The sequence below is a fragment of the Cygnus olor genome, chromosome 13 (assembly GCF_009769625.2).
Source record: "Cygnus olor isolate bCygOlo1 chromosome 13, bCygOlo1.pri.v2, whole genome shotgun sequence".
Lineage (NCBI taxonomy): Eukaryota > Metazoa > Chordata > Aves > Anseriformes > Anatidae > Cygnus > Cygnus olor.
Window position 1 is genome coordinate 11,533,596 of NC_049181.1, and position 22,733 is coordinate 11,556,328.

The following is a 22,733-nucleotide window of genomic DNA, read 5'->3' on the forward strand; positions in this document are numbered from 1 at the left end:
TGATTGATGTGACAAATACTTTACACATTGCATTTTAGAAAAAAAACCACTATTTTAGTTTAAAAGCAGTACAAATTGGTACTTGATAGTCATACAAGCCAAGATTCTAGCCAATAAAGTCATATTTTGTTTGGTAAATCAGTGAAAATTTTGTTCCTTAAAATGTATTTTGGATTTTGGCTTTCAAATCCACTGCAAATCCACCTACATTTTATCATTTAATTGTAACTGAACTAACTAGCGATTTCTCCCTGCTGCTTGTCAAGGTGTATGTATTCCAGGTTGTATTTAATAATGCAGTTTCCTAAGGTGTCCTTTCTTTTTTTTTTTTTTTCTGCATGAATTTTGGCTCTGACCTTCATTTTCACTGAGCTTAATTCATTACATATTCTTTCTTACTTGCTTCTGCACTCTCTAGGGAATACTCTCATTTCAGTGCACAAGGGGTTTCACTGCTAATGAAAATCCCTAAGTATCACAATTATAATTTACTTGGCTGTGCTCAGTATATGAAAAAGAACAATGTGTGTTACAGTTAATAATCTAGATCTCATTAAAACCAACCTGAGTTATTTCTCTCCATGTCAAGTCAAAGTCATTTATATGCATATAGTAAAGTTATATCAAAAAGGCTTAAACAAAATGAGACAGATTCTGGCCTTAGTCTCACTGGAACCATATACATCTGTGCCAATATAGCTGACTAAAGATACTGCTCCAAAATAAGCTACTTTCTTTCTTCAGATAGTCATAACAAGCTAATGTCACCGTTACAGAAAAGGAAGGCTCACTCCATTGTTGTGTATCTTAATTTTCTTAACTGACTGTTAGACAATGGCTCTTTGGCCACTTCCCATACTGAGGATTCTGCCATGAAAGATCTTGAAATGTTTTACAGTAAAAGCTTTTCTCTAGAAAATCTGACTATTTCTTACATTGTTCTGACTATAGAATGGAATGAGTTTCTAAAACAAGTTTCATTAGCAAGAGTAAATAAATTCTCAGTATGATGGAGATAAGTGGTACAGAGGGATTGTCTGTGCCCATTTGGGTAAATAGGAACAGTCATTTGTGATACGGGGTTCTGTGATGTAAGTACTTCTGTATTTCATGTCCTTGTACATAACTCTCATTTTGCCTCTCTGTTGAAAACATTTTTCTGAATTAATGGTAGTTTAGTTATGATAGAGGTCCAACTCATCTCAATTTATATCTCAACAACCTCGAACACAGTCCACAAAAGCTGTAGAGAAAGCAGCTGTCCCTGCCTTCTGAGTCACTTACATGGAACACCTATACAAAGCCTCTCTGATGTTGGAAAGGAAGTGAAAACATGCCTTTAAGCCAATACTCCCCCATTTCTTTCCTGTCCCGAATGATCTGAGCTTCTTCCCACTCGCAGAATCTCGGGCAAAGATCTACCCCACTGATATTTCCTGAGACAACCCACCAGGCGTTGCTACAGCAGCAATGTCTGTGACGTTCAATTTAGTATTTATTCTTCCCTTAGGAATGTATCCATGAGTCAAATCTCCATCTCTGCCAAACTCTAGTTCTTGGCGTCAGTGTTGATGCCTTGTCCATTTGGCATCAAGCCTCTACATGGGCAGCAGTCAAATACTGATAGCATTTCTGAACTGTTCCACCATCATCTCTGTTAAAAATACATGGAAAATTAACTGATTTCCATATATTTAAAAGGGAAATCCTTACTTGATCACTATGCATGAGGATATTCTGAGTATGTATTTTTTAACTTAAGTAAAAAATACAAATTTTAGAACTAGCATTAGGGAATTGAGTTAATCAAGTTGAGTCTTAAATAAGATTAACAGGGATGGTAAACTATAATGAAAATGTGGTATGTGTCTCATGAGTCCTTATTCAGAACAATATTAACTTATTTTAATTCTTCATTATAACTTTACATTGAAATGGTATTTTCTCTTACAAACATCTGAAGTTATATTTTGTTTGTAAGATGCACACAAAAACTGTCGTTAATTTCTTAGTGTTTGATAACCTTCGATCAAATCAATAAATATCTTTCCCTTAGGAGGCCTTTCATAGGTCTTAGAGTCAGACTGTAAACTAGGAATCTGACACTCTCAGAATATGCAAGGCAATGAGGCTCAGTGTTGGCAGAAGTACCAGGAAGAACAGCATTGGACACCCAAAATTCCCATTAAAGTTTTACTTCAGAAAACATAAAACTACTAGAAGTCTTCAAGATATCCACCCAAGAAATTTTATTTTTTCAAGTCTTAACACACTTTAGAATCTGGAAGTCAAAGCTCTATTTCCTTACATTCATATGAGAATTACACTGGGAGTTGTCACTGGAATGTTTCATATGCAGACAATTTATTTGCTAATTTATTAAATAGAATTTGAAGAGTAAAAATCTTTTATCTTTTCGTTTATGATTAATCATCAGGATCTTCATCACCTTGTTGTAAATTTTTAAAACTACACAATGACTAATGCTTGAAATTGTTAAGAGGTAGAGTTTATTACTCTGTTGTGTTAGGGCATTTTGTATTATTGTTGATATTTTCCTACTTCAGGTTCCAGTCTGAAATCTGTATGGTATGATTGCATTATTTGCAGTGTTTTTCCACAAAAGATCCATCATGTGACTAAAAGACATTTTTGGCATATAATACATATGGATAGCAGTATCTCACAAGGCAAAATTCTGCCAGGACAGGTGCAAAACATGAAATCTCCGTTTGTGAAAAAGTGGTGTGCTGCAACATATGGAGAAACCATTACCAAAATAATTCTCTGAAAGTTTTACCTTGGTTTTAGGCACATGTCTTTAGGCTGTCTGAGAATGTACATCTGTCTTTAAAAGTTGATCGGGGTTCTATTGTCAACTGGTGAAGTGATGGCTTCAAAGTCATTAACAGCAAGGTGTATGTTCCTAGTATATATAGTAGCTTTGTCATGGAAAGCAGCAAAAAATTCAGATTTAAGTGAGATTTTTATGGTAATTTTTCAGAAATAAGGGAGACAGACATTTTTTTACATTTACATGCAAAATGTAGATCTTCTGATGTGAATACATTACTGCATCTCTTCTGGTCAGCTTTTCTCATTGTGCCTTCCAGTGAAAAGGATCTAAGGTGTACTGAGTCTAGCCAGAATCTTTTATGTGTGCATTTGTGGTCTGTAATAAACCTGGGCCTCTGGGGAGAAGTTAGAGCAAAGGAAAATTTTAAAGAAGATAAAATCTAAAAGCTTTTTAAGTAATTTTATTTTTCAAATTTCAGTGTGAGGATAACTGACTAAATGTACCATGTTGCTCAATTACTAATTTCCTATTCCTGTGCAGCGTAAGATAGTCTAGATAAAATGCATCACATCATTACTGAAAAGCCCAAACACCTATTTCATTATAAGATACTGCATCATGAAAAGCAGGAAACAGCCTCCTGAAAGTGCTCTGCAATGCATACAAAGCACTTTTATTTATATCAATTCAATTTGAAACTCAAGCATTGTAAACTCACCAAGCTACATTTTCCTTATCAACATAATGTATGAAGTAGACTTTTCTAGTACTGCAGTTGTTTGCTTAGTTTCCATTTTCTCCCCTATTCTCAGTAAAATAATCATGTTCATTACTCACTAGCAGCATGGGAAAAAAAAAAAAAAGAAAAAAAGAAAAAAAAAGAGAGAGAGAGAGAGCTCTTATTCCACAGCAGCTTACAAGGTGTATTCAACTTAGATTTCCTACACTTTAATAGTCCTTATTTACTCCATACACTTTCTGTTTATGTGTAGAAATGTTCATACTGAAGTTTTCTCACCTTTGAGTAATTAAGTGCAGTATCTTAAAATGCTATAGGAATCTGAATGTAATTAAATGTAAAAAGATTCTGCAAATAGTTACATTTTTCACATGAAATTTTAACCCCAGAGATTGGGAAATGTGTCCTACTAAGGTCTCTGGTTCTTACACATTGGCCAGCGTGATTCAGGCCTAGCAGGAGCCTCATAGCCATCTGGCTGTAGCTTGGGATCTCTCTCCAGAGAGCAAATGAAGTGTCAGAGAACACCTTTATGTTAGAGTGAAGCAGGTATAACTTATTATTTCAAAACCTATGGTTCAGCATTGCAAACCCACAGATAACTAAGTGATTTGAAACTTTTAATTCCAGTCCCTGACTCCACGCTGACATTGATGTGATTCAGTGCAATATGAAGTATGGACAGAACTAAGCCCCAGCTCTGGGAGGTATAACCATCACCAGCTGCCTTTTGCAGAGCCCTGTTCTGAGTGCATTATGAAAGCATGCAGACTGGTAAAAGAACTGTCAGAGAACTGAACAGTCACAGGTAGCAACAACCTGAAGTCTGTGCTAATCTCTACTCACAGAAAGCCTCTTTAAAATGACTGGAATATCTTTTGTCAGTGGGAAGCTGGGTACCAGATAGTGAACTTTTTTTGGACACAGAGATAACAAAATACCTTTGAGGATACAGGCCTACAAGATGCAGAGCTGCAGAGGAACATAATTAATAAAGCAGATTTCATTCTTTGTAGGACAAAGATTGTCATCTTCATCTTAGAAGAGGATATTACAGCCCTTGCTAGCTTTGGTATTCCCAGAATAGCCTGAACTCCTACAGTAAAATTACTGCTGTGGATAAAGCAACTTGAGCTTAGATTTGCGCTTTACTATTTCTATGAAAGCACAATATCTAACCACTAAGGCAAAAGCAATAGTAGTGTGAAATAGAAGAATGTCATTGACTTATAACAGCAAAGGATTGGTACGCAAATCCTGTATGATATCCACAATCCAATTCTCAGTCAAAGAAATGATGAATAATAACAATAATATATTAATGATAGTTAACGAGGTGGTAGAAACATCTAATTAAAGACGAGTTTGTTGAAGCCTTTTGCAGCTGAGTGGTGGGATGATTTCTAACCCCAACAGGTTGTGACAGAGTCCAGCAGAGGCCTTTCCCTGCCATGTTGGCTTTGAGGTAGTTTATGGGCAGCAGAGTGTTTTACACTACTTTTAGAAATATTAGCAGAGTAACTAAGTGTGAATAGTTGTATTTGCCTCTTCATTCTTATCAGCTACTGTTTTTAAAAAGGATGTCTTGGAGCACTCCCAATAAATCACTATATGAATTGCTTCCCATTGCCATGCACAGCCCAGGGCTGCATGGCTATGCCAGTGAATACTTCGTTTACTGGGACTCCCTGTGTTGGTTAAGGTAATCATTGTGGAAAAAGAGTGAAATATTGAGCACACAGGTTGCACAAGAAAGGTGATTTTTTTTCTGTCATTTCTTTTAGCCTTCAACAAAAATTAAAAATTAAAATTCACAAACAGCTAGTGCACACCTGCTCCTGTATTCAGGTCCTACTTGCCTCATATCTTCAGCACAAGAGACTTTCACTTTTCTATGTTAGTTAAATGTTACTTTTAAATATTTTCCTAAGTCAGTTTTGGTGTCATGCTTTTGGTGTTGTGCTTGGGATACATAATATTTTCAAAAATTGTTTGTTTACCAGAAAAAAAAAGAGGCTGAAGAGGAAAAAGATAAGGAATTTAAAATAGTCTGTATGCATTATTTATACAAAGTGGAAGTGTATGGATATGAGATGCATGAAGTCTAGAGCTGCTGAGAAAATGAAATTTCTGTCCAAGGAAGAATTTCAATATTTTGATGTTTGTTTTACCTTAGAGGAAAATGATAATAAAAATATTGTTAAAAATTTAAAAACAAAAACAAAACAAACAAAAAACCCACAAACATTTATGTGAAAATATTTGACATAGATCATATGGAGTATCTACATACTGTTTTTATACAAAATATTTCAAAGCTGTACATGCAAAATTAACTGGAGTGAGTATCACTCTAAGATTCATTTTATTATTACCCTTTATTACCCTTTAGATAATACATGATATTCCACCACTATTCTTTAAGTAAATAAATAAATAGGTAGATAAATAAATAAATAAATAAAATCAGCTGTTGTTTTTGCCCTTTCTTGGAAGAAGTCTGAGGGGTAATGTAAAAAATCATTTACTGTATAAGTTGTGGTAGATTCCTCATGTAGTTTATATAAAATGATTTTTAATAATTTGAAATAACACAAAGATTTCCAGTCTCTAAATACAGACTCAGCACTGCTATCTGCTTTTTCTGTGAATTACTTGGATTCTGTTTTCTGCTTGTAGTCCTAGAGACTGGGTCCGAGATTTTCCCAGTGGATTTAGATCCTGTCGAAGAGCAGAAAGCCTATCTAAAAAATTAAGCTGGCAGTCTAGCTTTGACTACAATCATATTGCACAAAATCTCGTTGCAATAAGCTACTTAAAATGCATGCTTTCATTTGCTTGCTATGTTCTAAGCAGTAAGCTTTACACTTCTATAGCTTAGAGATTCAGCAGACATTCAGTCATTTCAGACATTTTAACCTTGTAAGACTGTTATTGTAAGATGACTGATAGGTTGATTATTCTGTGCCACATGGACAGTAAAAGTGTTTCTTATATTCTGTGTTATTTACACTAAGATACACATGAACAATCTAAAAGGCGAAGGCTCAAGAGAGAAGGGTTATGAGCACAAATGATGAGATCAGAATAAAGTAATACCTTACACAAGGTCTTCATTACATGCCAAATGTGAACAAAAGGATCAGTGACTATCTGAAAAATTAAATGTTGGTATTTAGAAAAAACATCCAAAGAAAATATTCCACAAGCAATCAATTATTTCTAAAGCAGCCCTGTGGATGTGTTTTGTTTTTTTATGATGAGGAGAAAGGATATGCGTGGAGACACATGGCTCAATAGGCCAAGGTTCTGCTATAGGCACCTTTGACCTGTTTGTACATTACAAGCTCTTGTAACAAGTAAACTAATAGACAATACTTACAACAGAGACAAGTTGAAGTACAGATGCCAAAATCTGTGTACTTTTCTATTCAGACTGAAACACATTCACTTACAGCCTGGCATACACCATGATTGATTTTCAGATGTTAAGAGCCATCACTCTACTTGAGCAGAGGCAAAGATCCCCATTCTTCTTGTACAGACTGGGTTAGGTGCTCGGTCTTGGAAACTATTTAAGCACATATGTCAAATTATATCTGTCCAAGAGTGTGTGTAAAAAATACCTAATATTGACTGACTAAAATATTTACCCATATCCTGAGGTGTTCCTGATAAGATTTGGTACTTGTGTTTTAACTTCAGGCATTAAATTTTGCCTTAATCGACTTAATTAATTAATTAAGTTGTCTTAAACAATTTAAACTTACGCCAGTGGGCTTAGCTATTATGAGTGAAGACAGCAAGATAATGAAAAAAATCTAAGAAAATGATAAACTAGCAATATACATCTGTCTTTTACATCAAAAGGAAACTTAACTTTTCTCTATTTTTTAATTTTTCTCCAAGTTGTCTCCAGCTGCACCATTTGTTTCATGTTTTTATTCCAAAAAAACTATCATGAATGCATAGCAAGCACCTGAGAAGTCATGGGGAGGTTTGTTTACAAGATGTTTTCATTTTTTTTGTAGAATTCATCAACACACTGATAAATTTGGGTTAGTTTTCTTAAAGTTTGCAACTTCTCCGAATTAGAATTAGGAGCTTATTTTCTATCTTCAAAGCTAATAATAATATACAATTACTGTAATTGTCAACAGGTCAATTTTCCACCTTTGTTTTGGAGCTGTCTTTGCCCTGCATGTCCTACAACTAAATTCAGAATCTTTGTATATGTGTAAATTTTGTCAGTAACATTTAGAGTTTAAAATTTGGAGTGTCTATGTCATTGCTTTCTCCCTCACAGGGAAGCCATCCTCTAAGGCTCTGAACATCTGCTGTCATGTAGCAGAATAGCAGTGTTGATGTCAGAGTGTAACACTGGTGCTGGAATTAGGGACAACTATATTCTAGTTCAGCATATGGCAACATGTGTTCTCATCAGTCATTTATCTGCTAATATGTGCCTACATCTGAATCTTAATAAGGGGGATAGTAATGACTGAAAACCTGCCCTTGGATACATATAGTTCTCTTGAATTGTCACGTACAAGGTCAAAAAAAGATCAATTGACAAGAGTTCTCCCAAAAGTCTGTGTTGCACATTTAGTACTAATTTCTATCAGTAATTAGAGATCTTTTGAAATTTCTGTCAGTTTTTATAGACTATTCCTACAGATTCTACCATCACAAGGGAAATGTTCAAGTTACTGTTAGTAACCAGGATTATGTCCATAAAACAATGACTAAAAACAGTCTTAATTGAATGAACTGTGTATTGGAAAAAAAGAAAAATTAAAAAATATCACTAGATTTTACTTTAATAATGGAAATTAGATAGTATTCCTTCTGTTGTAGTATAAAAATCTGTATAGAAACTGATAATAATTCTTCTGATAATAATTCACTTTGCTAATAATTGTTCCACACTTATGAGAAATAAGGTGATGGAAAAAAAAAACAGAAACAGATCATCTTCAAATAGTTTGGCTGAGATGTTACAACTGAACAATAAACATGAGATAGTCATAAAGTCAAATTGATTCAAGATTACATGACAACAATAAAGGCTTTGCACATTATTTTGTTCTTTCATTTCAAGACTGAAGAGCATTTACAGTTTTGTGTAGTTTATAAATCTATGTTGTTGAAATTGTTATGTAAAGATTCGCCATAGTTTAATTCACTGCACCTCGTATTTGGCTACTCTGCATTATAGGTGTTAAATTGCAAGAAGTGTGGAACCGATCCAAAATTTGAAAAGAGCTGGCATCTCTACTTGATGAGATGAATTTATTTATAATCAGGATACAGGGTTGAATAAACGTCAACAGGCCTGATACAAGATCTGCCATAAGTATGGTAAGATCTTGTCCTAAGAGAACAATCCAGCTCCTGTTAGAATGAATAGCAAGGTTTCCATCATCACAAATTTTCTCTGGATTAGATCCTAAGCTGTTTCCAACTGTATGCGTGTGTTAAGTTTTACACAGACAACCTTCTCCTTTGAAAAAGCCACACTCACACAAGTGATTCTTGGCAGTTTAGAAATGCAGTTTCGCCTTTGTGTGAAAGATAAGTCCAGTTGGAATTAAAAAAGAAAATATTTAACTTATTGAAAGCTTGTTTATCACATGCTGCTTGACTAAGGAATACACCAAGGTATCTGGCTTTCCTTTTGATGCTAGAGACTATTCCCACATTAAATCAATTACTCTTCCTTTGTACATATACCATGACATTGAAGTCTGCTACTCAAACTCTTGTAATGTTTAATGCTTAAAATTAGCCTGGTCTGTTTAAATGACACTTTCAGCTTTTGCACTCAGGAACTGATTTCGCAGTAGAAATGAAGGACAGCAGAATAACCAGGGTCTCTCAGTCCTAGGAGATTCCTGAGACTCTTCTGATATCTTAATGCAATGTTAATATCACTTTGTGTTACAAAATTATTTCCCTGAAACCAACATTTTTTATACAATTCTGTCAGGAATTGTTGACATTTCTATTGGGAATTCCAGTATTTCAGAAGATGATTTCCCAAAGAAGTGTAAGTCTTTGAGAATAGAGCAAATTACAAGTTGTCAGTCTGAATAGTCTTGTGGCAGCAAAGGTCTGTATAGAAATGAATACAGAAATGAGACACCATGGGGAATGAAATCACCACAGATATTTTCTTGGTGGCAGCCAGAACCTCCTCTGGCTCCAGCGTCTCTCTAGTGGTGCCAGTATAATATGTGGGGCCTGATGCTGAGTCATCAAGAAGCTGACCTGTGTTAGGAATGGACCGCCATTTTGTTTTGCATTTCCCTCACCCTACAAACTTTTCTATATAAGATAAATAGGAGTCCAACAGAGGTACGAACTGGTATTTAGGGGAATAAGGAGTAGGGAAGGGGAACTGCATGTGTTGAAAAAAATGTCTTTGGTATAAATGAGCAGGTTGAACTTGGGATTTTTATTTTATTTTATTTTTTTTCTGATTACATTGCTATTCATCTTTCATTCAAAGACATTTTAAAACAAATTAGGCTTTCTTGTGCCAGTTCCACAATTCCACAATGGCTACCTGAGCCGTTATGTTGGTCTTAAAAAATCTCTTGTATTCACAAATCAATAGTCCACAGCAGTGTTTCTAAGCCCATGAAGAAGATACAGGAGTGCATTCTCTCAGCAAAGCAGTGAGCTTTGTGCAACTCCCATTACCAGTGAGTTAAAAACATAGCCCAAAGCATGAATCCAAGATAAACACCAGATACAGAGAATAAAAGATATCCTTTGGTCTATCCTTCATCTGGACACCTGCAGTTTCATGACTACTTCCCAGTTTATTTGTATTAACTTGACTTTCTATCATGCTTAGCTTCTTTTCTTGCTTCTCCACTGGTGCTCCCTCTGGGGCAGATTGTTCCTGGCTGTGTTGTGCAAGCAAGGTAAGTACTTTATTTTCTCTTCCTTCCTTCCTTCCTTCCTTCCTTCCTTCCTTCCTTCCTTCCTTCCTTCCTTCCTTTCTTCCTTTCTTCCTTTCTTCCTTTCTTCCCTTGCAGTCTGTGTAACATCAGGACATGGCTGCATTTCCTGCATTTCCTTGTGACTGTTTTCTGTGTTTGCTTCTTGAAATTGAGGGTATATTAAAGGCAATTGGGACTATATGAGGTCATGTCTTCAGTTCCTATCTAACATTGTATTGGGTACAATGCAGACAGTGGTGACAAAACAGATATTCTTACCCATTTTCATGGTTCTCACTTTTGTTAGTCATCTACAATTAAAGAATGTGGATCTGATGGGGTAAGTGATCAGTTCCAGCACTACATTCCCACCTTCTATCACCTCATTATATTCCTGCTTGGGGAAAATAGTCAAATTCTTTTTCTACTATTATTTATTTCAAAGAATAACACTCTTCCCTGGGCTGAGACTTTGTATGACAAGTTTCAGTGCCATGTGAGTTCTTTATGCTTGAGCTATAAACCAAGCCAGGGAAGAAAGGATTTTCATAATAGAAATGCTCACACATAGCATTAACTGTATCAGCATGAACTGTGGCGCTACAATAAAGGTTGTTTTAATTTGACTGAAAATGAATAGATTGCTGCAAATCAATTGCAATCTAATAAGGGTCTTATTGTAAAACCTACTGATAATATGGAGTGGCATTGTTCTGAACTGTGCTTCCTGGGAATAAGATTTCAAAAGAACTTAACGCTGACTTTTATAAATCTTTGATCAGTGATACTAATGGGAGTTTAGAAACACCTATCTCCAAATGTTTCTACTTTTCAATAAACCATTGCCAGATTACTATTAACAAAGAATTCAGTACCTTAAAGCTTGAGTCTGAGAGGGACTGAGTCACCCCTGGATGGAAATGTGTACTCTTAACTCCTATAGTTTGTAAGGGAAGCTGAGGTTACTTAGCAATTCACATAATTTGGCCCATGAGCACAGACAAAGATGCAAGTAGATCGTCTCACTATATAGCTTGTATCCACCCTTTTTCTGCAAAAAATGTAAAAGACCTAGAGGAATATGCTGTATTTTAGTCCATATCTGCTGCATATGGTTGGTTTACTTCATCCTTGAGACAGACTGGGGAAAAGTAAGGCTCATCTTTGCTCATCTATGATCACTCCTTATATACTTGATACTCCTTGATACTCCTTGATACTTAGCAATAGGAATATGTTAATTCCAGAAGTCTATTGATGTCATTGGGAGATAGGTACCTAAAATAAGAGAGATTCATCCCAGTTTTAACACTTGCTTTAGCAATAACTCCAAAATCAGCCCATCTCTACACATTGTCCCAAACTGTAGCCTAAATAACTGTGTTTTGACCAGATGTGTATTTTTTTGCGTGGCTGAAATTAGATAAGAATAAGAATCACAGTCCATCTTTGTGAAAATACTTTTACTCAGATTATTAAAATTAATCAAACAAACAGCAATCCCACAAAGGTGAGATCTCCTTAGTTCTTCAATTATTTTTCTACTATTATTATTCGATTATGCTAGTTTTTTTTTTTTTGTCAATGCTGTTGTCGCTATATAAGAATCTAAAATTTCTCTTTCATGAGTAGAAATTTCAAGTCTATTTTACTAGTACTTTTAGACACACATAGTAATTTTGACAGCTTTTCAGTGTTGCTGACTGTATTTATCCTGAAAGTTTTGTAGATGGCTGTTTGACTAAGCCTTTGTGCCAATAAAAAAAAAAAAAAAAAAAAGAAAAAAAAGAAAATGCTGTATTTGTCTTTGCTATTTTGAAACTGCAACAACAACAACAACAAAATAAAATTCAAAACAAATTGACATATAAAAATATCAGGAATATCCACAGACAGCATTAATAATGATGATAACATTAGAAAGCATTTTTACTTCTGTTTGAAGATGTTAACCACTCTCTAGCTGGCAGAGAGTTCAGGAAAAGAACTGTATGTCAGTTGTCTGATTATTTTCCCTCTACAGTTACGGATTTCTTCTGTCTTTTGAAGGATCAAGTACTGACAACTGTCTGATGCAAAATATTGAACTGTATGCAAGATTGTTTATTCCAGAGTGGCAGATTCTATGATCCTAGAGATTTTTCCTCATTTACCGTTCTCATTTATTTATTTATTTATTTATTTATTTATTTTTAAGCCTCAGTCACACTGTCAAGAAGTAGAAAAAACTCTGCATGATTTAAGTGACCAAATATGTCAGAAATCATGAAAAATGACTCCTCCTATACTAAATGGACAAAGAAAAGGAAAGAGAAGAATGAAAATTATATACCCAGACTATGTGGCAAACACTTATTGATAGCAAATGCATTTGTGGAACTTAGGGATGGCTCATGAATGATTCATCAACAGAACGGTGATAGATTTTGCCACAAATAGGATCAGCAGCAAATAATTTGAAAACCTTGAAAATACAATGTGTGATATTCTCAGATTAAACACTTGACTGAGGATCTATGGTTTAAAGTAGTAATCACTAAATTCAGAAAATCTTGTTTATCTGAATCAACTTGACCTAATTGCGGATTTATTATCTGCACAGTGAGGTGAGATGCAAAGGATCAGGAGTTTTATGTCTTTCCTTTGGCTTTAGAAACATACACAATTATGTTTTGTGCACTTATTTTGTCTCTACTTATCTTGGTCCTAATCAGATCCAGAAGAATAAAAGGTGTGTAAAAATGTAATTGAATTTAAATTCAGTTAGAACTTAGTTGTCTAAAGATTGGTTTATGTTTTACTTTAACATATTTGCTTACAGACTATTTATAACGTCCTTCAAAAACCAAATAAAACAGTCTATGACAGCATTATGTTACTTAGAACTTCATGTATACAGCCACCAAAACACAGTTTTAGCCTTCTAGAGGAGAAACATCCATTCACACTGCCACACTCTCCTTCATACACCAAGAAGTACATTAAAATTTTCTGCCTTTCATATTCTTCATTAGAGATCTCTAAAGCAGAGAGACATTAGGTAAGATTGACAACAGGCGCTGCCTTGGGTATATGTACTGGGAGAGACTTATCCTGTCTTTCCTTGGAAGTAAATTTAAGGGTTATTGTAAAGCAGATTGAAAAGATTGGCAAATGAGATCTTCTGTGCACCAGCACAGCTGTGTTCATAGATGACCTTTCTAGGCTGTGCAACCTCTGGAAATGCTATGTCGACGCTAAGAGTTTACAGGTTAAATTTCTCACCTGAGATTGGAAAATGTTGATTAGATGGTTGTTGTCCTGCTGATAAAGAGCAAGGGTTTAAGTTCAGGATTCCCAGCTTTCAGAGAATGTCCGAACATGGCATTATGGGATTTTAAGGGATGGAGTTATCTCAGTCTTTCATGTAAAAACTGCTGTTCTGCTTGCATAAATATTCACTGGATTAGAAAGAGTAAAAATAATTCTTTGGCCTGCTGTTTTGGTAGACTAAAATTCTGAGTCCTAAAGCAAAGAATAAACTATTTTATGCTGAAAGACCAATTTCAACAGGAGCAAAATTGAGAAATATCCATCCCCGGAAATTTACTAGCTGAAGATTTAGGGCATTATTTTGATAGCTGAAGGAAGGAAAAGGACACAACATTGCCCTGGCCCACACCAAGTGTATAGGTGCTCAGACTACTGGACCAGCTGACTTACAGGGAAAACACGTGCCTCTCCTTGAAGAAACTTGTTCGAATCTGGAGTTAAGCATGAAACAGGTCAGGGGTCCGGTCCTATAGAAAACACTAGAGGGGGAAGTAATTCTTTTGTGAGTCCCATTGGTGCTTACAAGTAAGGTAGAATGAAAGCTTTCCAGCATCATTAGGGTTTAAAAAATTCCAGGCTTTCTCAATTGCTGAAATGTAGACCCTATGGGATTTTACAGAGTAAGCCACAGGTGCCAAGAGATTTATTTCACTAAGCAGTAGCTGAATAGGGAAAATGCATATTCAAACTGGGATGGTTTCAGGTGCCCAAAGGGTAGTTATATGACTAACTTCCTGTAGGAATCAAATGTTAATTATTTCAAGCTGAAAACACTCCAAAAACCAGAGTATTGCCACCTATTTATATTCTTTGCTCTCTAATCGAGGACTACGTAGCATAGACTACTTTAATCATATAGGATTAATTAATGCCATATTTTGTATAACATCATTGTCCTTCTATAGAGTTTCTCTTTTGCATTATTATTATTATTTTTTTAAATTTCTCTGTCATTGTTCATGTTAATCATACACTGGAGAAATTTAAAGCAAGATTTTAGAGAAGAGTAGGAGTAACAAAGAAGGACTCACATGGGAGTCAAGAAGGATATGCAGATCTAAGTGGAGGAGACTTGCTTTCTTCAAAGAGAGGGCTGTGTAGAAGGGAGTATGGATATGAGGTTAGGAGATGTGGAAAAATGAGTAGGCATGGCTGAAAACAGCAAATAAAAAAGATGGTGGGACAGTAATGAAATGTTTAGCCAAAAAGGATCAAGATAAGGTAGTTAATGATCAGTCTCCTTTCAGCCTTCCTGTGGTGCCAAGACCACATTAAATCTTTATCAGTACCATTCAAGGTTTGATGTTGTACATCACCTTTAAGGAATTTTCCAAATGCCACCCAAGTCTAGCAAGTACATGAGTCTCTCCTCTAGTCTACAAGCCACAAATCACTTGAACCTCTGTGTTTCTATTTATGCTCTGACCCCAGGTTCTGTGCCAATAGGACCTAACTCAGTAGGGCATTCCAGCAAATGCTTATTTCTGATCAAAATCAATTTGATGTAATTTGCTACATTTGTTATTACTGTTTTAGCACTAGACTCAACCTTACTTCCAGCTAGATATATGTAATAATGGGCACGGGGTTGGAGTCAGTGACATTCCTTGCAGCATCTCTGCAGGTTTTTCACACGTTTCATAGCTATCCTGGAAGTACTGTATATAATGCTCCCAGCTTCCCTTGTTCTGGGAACGTATTCTGCTGACTATTGCAGAATAGCAAATTGTTTAAGAAGGTAGCCATGTGGACAGACGTGATAACTCTTTTTTCATAATTAACTGATTTATTCTTTAGCCATAATAGCAACTCATTTCAAGCACTTTCCATTCATTGAGAAAGCTACATCACTCATGGGTGGTGTATAGATTTTTAATTTTCTCCTGTAAGTGTTATATGATGCTTGTCAATTACCACTTTGGACTAAGGCTTTAGGAATTAGATCAGCCACATTAGTTAAAATAGAACAAAGTAATTTCAAAGTAGACTCTGAAAATTATGTGCTGAGCAACTAAAAAAGATATGATAATCTAGAATAACTGTTTTCATACTGATAGAGTCAGACAGGCTTTGTTTCCTTGAAAAGTTATGTAATGAACTTCCATTCAGATTTTTATAGACATAACCACTACACTTGAGAGGAAGAGCCAACCGGCACTTGCAGCTGTTATAGGTAGCAGAGTGTTTCACGTCAGAGCCTGACCTTGACACGTGCCTCTAGCTTTGCATTCCAGCTCCCAAATACTCCTACATTTGACAGTATGTACAACTTGATCTCTTTTAAGGGCCACTTTCACATTCACAGTGAGAATGTAAAGAAATATTACTGGGCATATGTGAAAGCCCATGGGAGCAAAAAGGATTCTATTTTAAATGTGAATAGTGTTAGAGTTAAGCACATTGTAATGGTTTGCTGAATGAAGATGGATTTAACTGTTGCTTAAATATTTTCCTGAGTCAGTGATTTGGTTTGGTCCATTACAATATAAGGCCATCTGTGAGTTTTAGCTGTAAATCTGAAGTCTGGGAGCCTTTGGAACAGAAGAAATGTGTGTTGTGGTTTTTAAGATTCAATGTGAAAACTTTAGAATAATGTTGTTAACATTGTTTGCAAAATAACTGCAGTAGCTATATATTTTGTCTAGTCCAGATGGATAAAATCTCCAAGGGACATTTGTCTTTATGGCCTCTAGCCTATTATTTTAACACCTAACTTTTATGAGGCAAACTCTCATTATTTTTAGCAGTCTTTTACTGTCTCTTAAATGCAGTGAAAGGCAAAAGAGGACCACAAATCTGTTATATTTAAAGCTACTGTACCAAATTTCAATGGCTGTCAGACTATATTAAATAAAATAAAAATGAGGGTAGCTGTCTGCTGACCAACATTTTTTTTTTTTTCCCTCTCAGAATAAAATGCAGTCATTGTATCAAGGATTTGTCTGTACTATTGACTCAATGGTGTTTGATGATAACATTCTATAAGGCTGTGTTGAAGTCAGTGTAATTTGGCCTAGTGTTCAGCTCAACACATGCAATGTATAATAAGTAGTCTGTATTTTAGAGTTGTAAAAAAATATGAAAAACCTGGAGAAGGGCACATAACCATAAGAATAGGAATGATGTGACCTCAAGCGGTCACTGATTTCCTTTAGATTCATCTTTATCTAAGTAATATTTAACAGCCATTTTTCTAACCTGTTTTGAAAATACCCTGATGATTTAGAATCCCCAAGTTCCCTGAATAGTTGTGTTTTAGCACTTAACTGTCTTGCCATTCAGCATTATGTTAAATCTCCATTGTGGGAACTTAATTTGTTATTTATTGTCCTGGAGAATACATAAATACTTTCCTCTCTTTGCCAGCCTTTTGTTGATGTCAGCTATCATTTGAAGTCTGGAGTCATTTCTCCTTTCTCCCCTTGGTCTTTTCTCATCTAAATAAAGCTAGTACTTTTCAGCTTTCATCACAGGTTTTGCTGGAAATGTCTCAGTGCTTCTTGCTTTTTTCTCGAATTTTTTCAGTTGATCCAGCTTTAATATTGTGGCCAAATCTAATGTAGTACTCCATCTGAGTCACACCAATTTTATAGAGTCTTCAGGTGTCTGTAGGCACCTACGCACAAGTTGCAGTACTTTAAGGCACTGTGTATGCGTGTTTCATGTTTGGTCCATTAACTCTGCAATCATTGTCAGGAGAATCATTTCTATTATTGTCCTTCTCTGTCTTGTAGCTATGCGTCACTTCGTATTTAACACCACTGAATTAGTTATTATTTTGCTGATTTCTCCACATCACTTCAAATTTCATTCCTGTCCTTTAAAGTGGCTGCCATCCCTCCTGTCTTGTTATCATCTTCAAATTAAAAGTGCTTTCCATTCTGTCATCTAAATCATCAATAATGAATCTAACAGCTAGAGTACAGGACATAGACTTGGGATGGCAGTGTTCTGTTAATGGCATATTTGAACAAGTTCTCCTTGGCATCCAGTTTCCTTCCAAAATGATTTGCTCATTCTACTTTTATCTTTATCATTTATTTGTGGAGTAGCAGTGCTCACAGTTCTGAGAACTGGCACTCCCATGCCACATGGGAAGAGAAGACGGAAACATTTTGAGCTGACTGGAGTTTAAAGATTGCTATTTCTAATTAGTGCTATTTTTCAATTAAAGGCCAATAGTGAGTGAAGAAACAGGTACTACTGAACAAAAGTGACATGGTTTCTCATGTCTTTTAATATTAGAAAGACACACAAATCATTTGTGAACGAAGTCTGTTGTGGCTTAAACCAATCCATAGCTCCACTTCCAGGGTGCCTCCTTACACATGCTACTCAGACATTATTTTATGTGTTCTCAATGCTTTTAAAAATATATTTGTAATCCTTTCACATTTTTTCTTTCACAGCTTCATACCATGACCCTAAGCACAAATGTAACCCTACAGGAATTCTTGGGTAACCGAATGATTTTTTTGTTTGTTTGTTTAATGAGTAATGTACATAATTTCACTAAAACGTAGTTTCAAAAACAAATTCATAGCACTTTGGGCTGAAAAATATCAAGAAGGATTTGTGTGTGTGTGTAATTTTTAAAAATTTGTCCCCGAAGAATTTCATTTTCAGTTTGACCAAAATTTAAAATATAAGCTTTGGGGGATTTGAATCTTATCGTCTAAATCAAATTTCTCATGTTTGCCTGCCGTAAAAATATTCCTGTAAGTGTGTAATAAAAATGAAAAACAACTATGTTTAATCAGATTTTATCTGCTAAAGGGAATGATAATATTCACAATTTTTTATACGACTATTTATTTTATTAGCCTTTTATACCAAAAGACTGAAAGACTATATATATTTTATACTCTTACAGAAATTATCCAAGCCAGGACTTTTACAGCCTTCTAAATTGTCTAGACTATCATAATATCAACAAAGAACACAGAAAATATATGTTTCTGTAAACCTGTAGAACAGTAACGTTCCAGACAAAGTTTTATTGAAACTAAGAGGAGTCTTTTAATCATTTCCTCACAAAGGTTCAGTACCAAGTACTGAGCACTACTGAACATGCATCAGCAATTTTTTTTTTTTTTTTTTGTAAAACAGCATTAAATGTGAAAGCAAGGCCAACATAAACCTATGAAATCCTCCTATGGAAATTTTGAGTGGCAAAAAAAAATATTTTTGATAAATGTACTTTATCATTCCAAACAAATTGCCTAGTTTTACATCATGTATAGTCCAATATAATTAGATCTTGAGTAATGTGTAACCGATTCTATCTGAAGAGCAAACAGACCCCAACTGTGACACTGTAGATCAGAATATTGATGAGTTCAGATGAAAAAACAGATCAGAGACACTGATGGCACAAGAGACCATGCTGACACTACACCTTTCTGAAGCTCTGCAACACACTAGGGTTATAATCCTAGGCTTTTGTAACTGCTAAAAGGGGGACCAATATGTGACACCAGGTTTCTGTTAATTATTGGAAGGTACAAAGGCATCCATAAAGCAGACAGCCCATAGCCTATGTAAATACCAGAAAAAAAGAGCAAAAAGGTCAGCTTTTTCATTCCTTGATGTCAGCACTGTGCTCGCTCTTTCCTGAGGAGAGCACTGTGCAGAGATGCTACTGTTGATTCCATAGCAGTTCTAAGCCATTTAATGCTTAATCTCTGGGTAAACAAATTCTGTCATAAATTCTCAAAACGCAGAATAAATGTCAGGTTTTACATTTGCATTTTTGTGAAAATGTTTCTCTGTGTACTAATCTTAGATGTTGACATTAAATGTTCCTTGACACACATCCAGACTGAATTTTCTCGACAGCTGGATCATAAAAGAAATCAAATCTTGATGCTTTGTTATGTGAACGTGCTGATGGACTTTTGCTGATCAGTCTCAGCTTAATTTTGTATACCGGCTCACCTCTGTGTACTGTGCTGTACAAGTCCCTTGTTAAAAAAATGGAACAAGGAAAAGGAAGGATTTTTCAGACAACATTTGCAGGTTCATTTTTATTTTCAGTATTACTGAATAAAATGCAACCAATCAACAACATGAATGTATTAAAGAACATCTGTGATCATATTTGCTTAAGTAGGTATCACTCACTGGTATGATGCATTGTGAATTTGTAAGGCTGTTAAAGAAGAGGTTAAAGATGCAATGGATTTTTATTTTAGGAAGAGATAAAGGAAATAAAAACAGTGGAAATTTAATTATGTGAACAGGATGATGCATTTTAAAAATGGTTTTGGCGAAGTGCAGAGGAATGGGAAATTAACTGAGTTATGTAAGCACAAAATTGATGGGCCTGTTCTGAGATTATATTAAGAAGGTGTCCTTTGGAGGCATATTTAGTTCTTCAGGGAATGAAAAAGACAATTAGAAATTATTTGAAGATGTAGAGTGGGGTAGGCATGGTGATCATTTAGACTCATTGAGACATCTGAAGAATGAACTTTTTGTAAAGTGTAAAAGGTTAGTTATCACTAGTAGTTATTTAACTGTAAGATTGGACAGCTTTACTGAAGGATCATTTTCGCAAACATGATCCTTAAATCTGTTTTATAAAAGCATAGAGGAAGCTACTGTTTGGGACTTGAGGCTAAAAATCCGAAATAAAGAAATTCAAGTAAAGAGAAATATGTAAGTAGATATAATTACTTATCGGAGTTATTGGCATTTGTATCATTAGCTGAATTCTCTATCACATACTGTCTTCCATCCACCTACCATTCTAGGGGCAGGCTACAGACAATAGATCAATCTGAGATTCCAAACCTGGTTTGTACAATAGGGAAGATGAACTGATTTTGTATTCAAGCTCTATTCTTGTCTTTAAGATCTCTCTAAAAACATTTTCTTTAAATGCTCCTATTAAAAAGATTGCAGAGAGACACTAATCTAATCATTTATCTTTTTTGTTGTCTATACAGTAACAACACTATAGATGTCATAATTCAGTGTCAAACAACAACAGAAAACCAGTTATAAGCACTTGACCTTTTATTATGCCATATTAAAATATATATATGAAACATCCTAAATTATTGAATAGTATGTCATTCTCTTGCCTTTCCAACGAGTACTCATTGAAGAGCTGGTTCATGCATACAGATTCTTAAGATACATTTCTAGTATTCAGGGTTTTTTGGAAAAACACTCTATGTCCTGTTGGACCAAAATTCTCTGTTGGAGCTCCAGAGTTGAATCTGTCCCATTCTCTGGGAACTGTAAAATCATACTCAACCTGAAAGTTGAATTTATTTTTTCATATATCTTTTATCTCCAGGTTGACCAAAGTCTCAGACCAACACTCAGAGAAAAAAAAAAGAAAGAAAAGATACAGTCCCAGTTTAAAAATTCTTACAAACCTTCTCTTTGAAGACACAATTTAGAGTTTAGATATGAAGGCTTCTCTGTAAGCGCACACAATTTCAATTGAAAACATGGATTCAAAAATGCTGCTCAGCCTCACCATAAGTAATTGCATACCAAGTATTTTACAGCTGTCTGTGTGATAAATTAATTCCAGCTGTTGTTTTTATTTTTATTTTTTATTTTTTTTCCTTGTGGAAGGCAGTGGACTCCATCCCCTTTTTATAGTGATGGATGATACAAGGGACAATACACAAGTACATCTCACCTAATAATTGTTTAAAGGGGCTTTAAGTTCTCTTCATACCAGCAGGATGGGGTCATGTGTACACCAATATGTGCTGTGACGTTATGTGGTGGGGGGAGAAAAAAACATGAAAATTCTTGGGAGTAAAACAGAGCACAATATGAATGCAAATGAGGGAAAAGGTGAAACCTGCTCAGATTTGCCTGGTGGCATTTCATTTTTTAGTATGCTGTGAGGCTATAGAAAGTGCCTGGCTATTGATCTGTTAATTAGTTGGGCTTAAGCAAGTTGTATATCCATTACTTAGTAATTCCTACTTTCTTTTATATTTCTAGGAATTTGTATCTGGAAGAAAAGCTTGGTCTCCATTTCTATAATGAAGTGATAAGTAATTGAGAGTATTTGGGGGAATGGAATTATTTTGGAATAACATAATTTAAGCAAATTGCATCCTTATATCCTTAATTTCTTTCTTCCAACAGAACAAATAACATTGCTGAAATAAACATCTAGAGAGGCTGTCTAGGAAAAGTGACAGACTACGAAATGGTGGGTGTTTAAGAAAAGGTTAGGTATCTTATTTAGGGACATGGTTTAGTGGGTAATATTGATGGGGGGGGGGGGGGGGGGGGCGGTTAGACCAGGTAATCACTTGGAGGTCTTTTCCAAGCTTAATGATTCTATGATTCTAAAGTCTAGCCCACATTATACTGAAATATATGGATAACTAGACCTGCGTGAATCCATTGTGGCCTTAGGAAAAATATAATCTGTTTTTTTAGCAGATTTTTTCTGTGAATACTTAAGAAATGCAAAAGGTTTTGATGAACAGTCAAAGACAAATTATTACCTACAAATCACCAGTAGAAACAATATCTTTGTTTTTATAGAAACACAATTGCAAACCTGGTTGGCTATGTTTATCACCACTCCGTTTTAGAATTAAAGCCTCATCTGTAGCCACAGTGACTTTGATGCCCATCACCAAGTTTAACTTCAAAAATATACAAAAGATTCTTCTAAGATATACACAAGGAAACCAGGATAACTCATGTGCAGCTATGTCTAATCTCTTCTCTTCTCCACTATGGAAACGTGGCCATTTAGTTGTGAAATTTAGTAAGTTCTGTTTCCCCAGGCAAACATGCTAATGTTATTAGGGACAACTGTCCTTGCATATCTGCCGAATACATTTCTGAAATGTATCTACACCAGTTCTTCACTGTTTCTCAGCATTACTGTTTCTCCTCTGAATCCCATTATGATGTTCATACCAGGTTTTCCCAAATGCTTTAG

The 22,733-nt window shown here is 35.2% G+C and overlaps 1 long non-coding RNA gene across 2 annotated transcripts in view; it reads left to right on the plus strand.

Moving 5' to 3' along the window:
- LOC121077369 overlaps positions 1 to 21,989 on the plus strand; it is a 476,416-nt gene extending 454,427 nt beyond the window's left edge. Inside the window, exons 7-9 of one of the 2 annotated variants that reach the window (XR_005823998.1) lie at positions 18,208 to 18,256; positions 21,773 to 21,825; positions 21,920 to 21,988. This is a non-coding gene — a long non-coding RNA (uncharacterized LOC121077369). Of the gene's footprint in view, positions 1 to 18,207; positions 18,257 to 21,772; positions 21,826 to 21,919 lie in introns of both variants that reach the window. The other variant, XR_005823999.1, reaches the window with a different exon arrangement.
- The last annotated feature ends 744 nt before the right edge of the window (positions 21,990 to 22,733 follow it).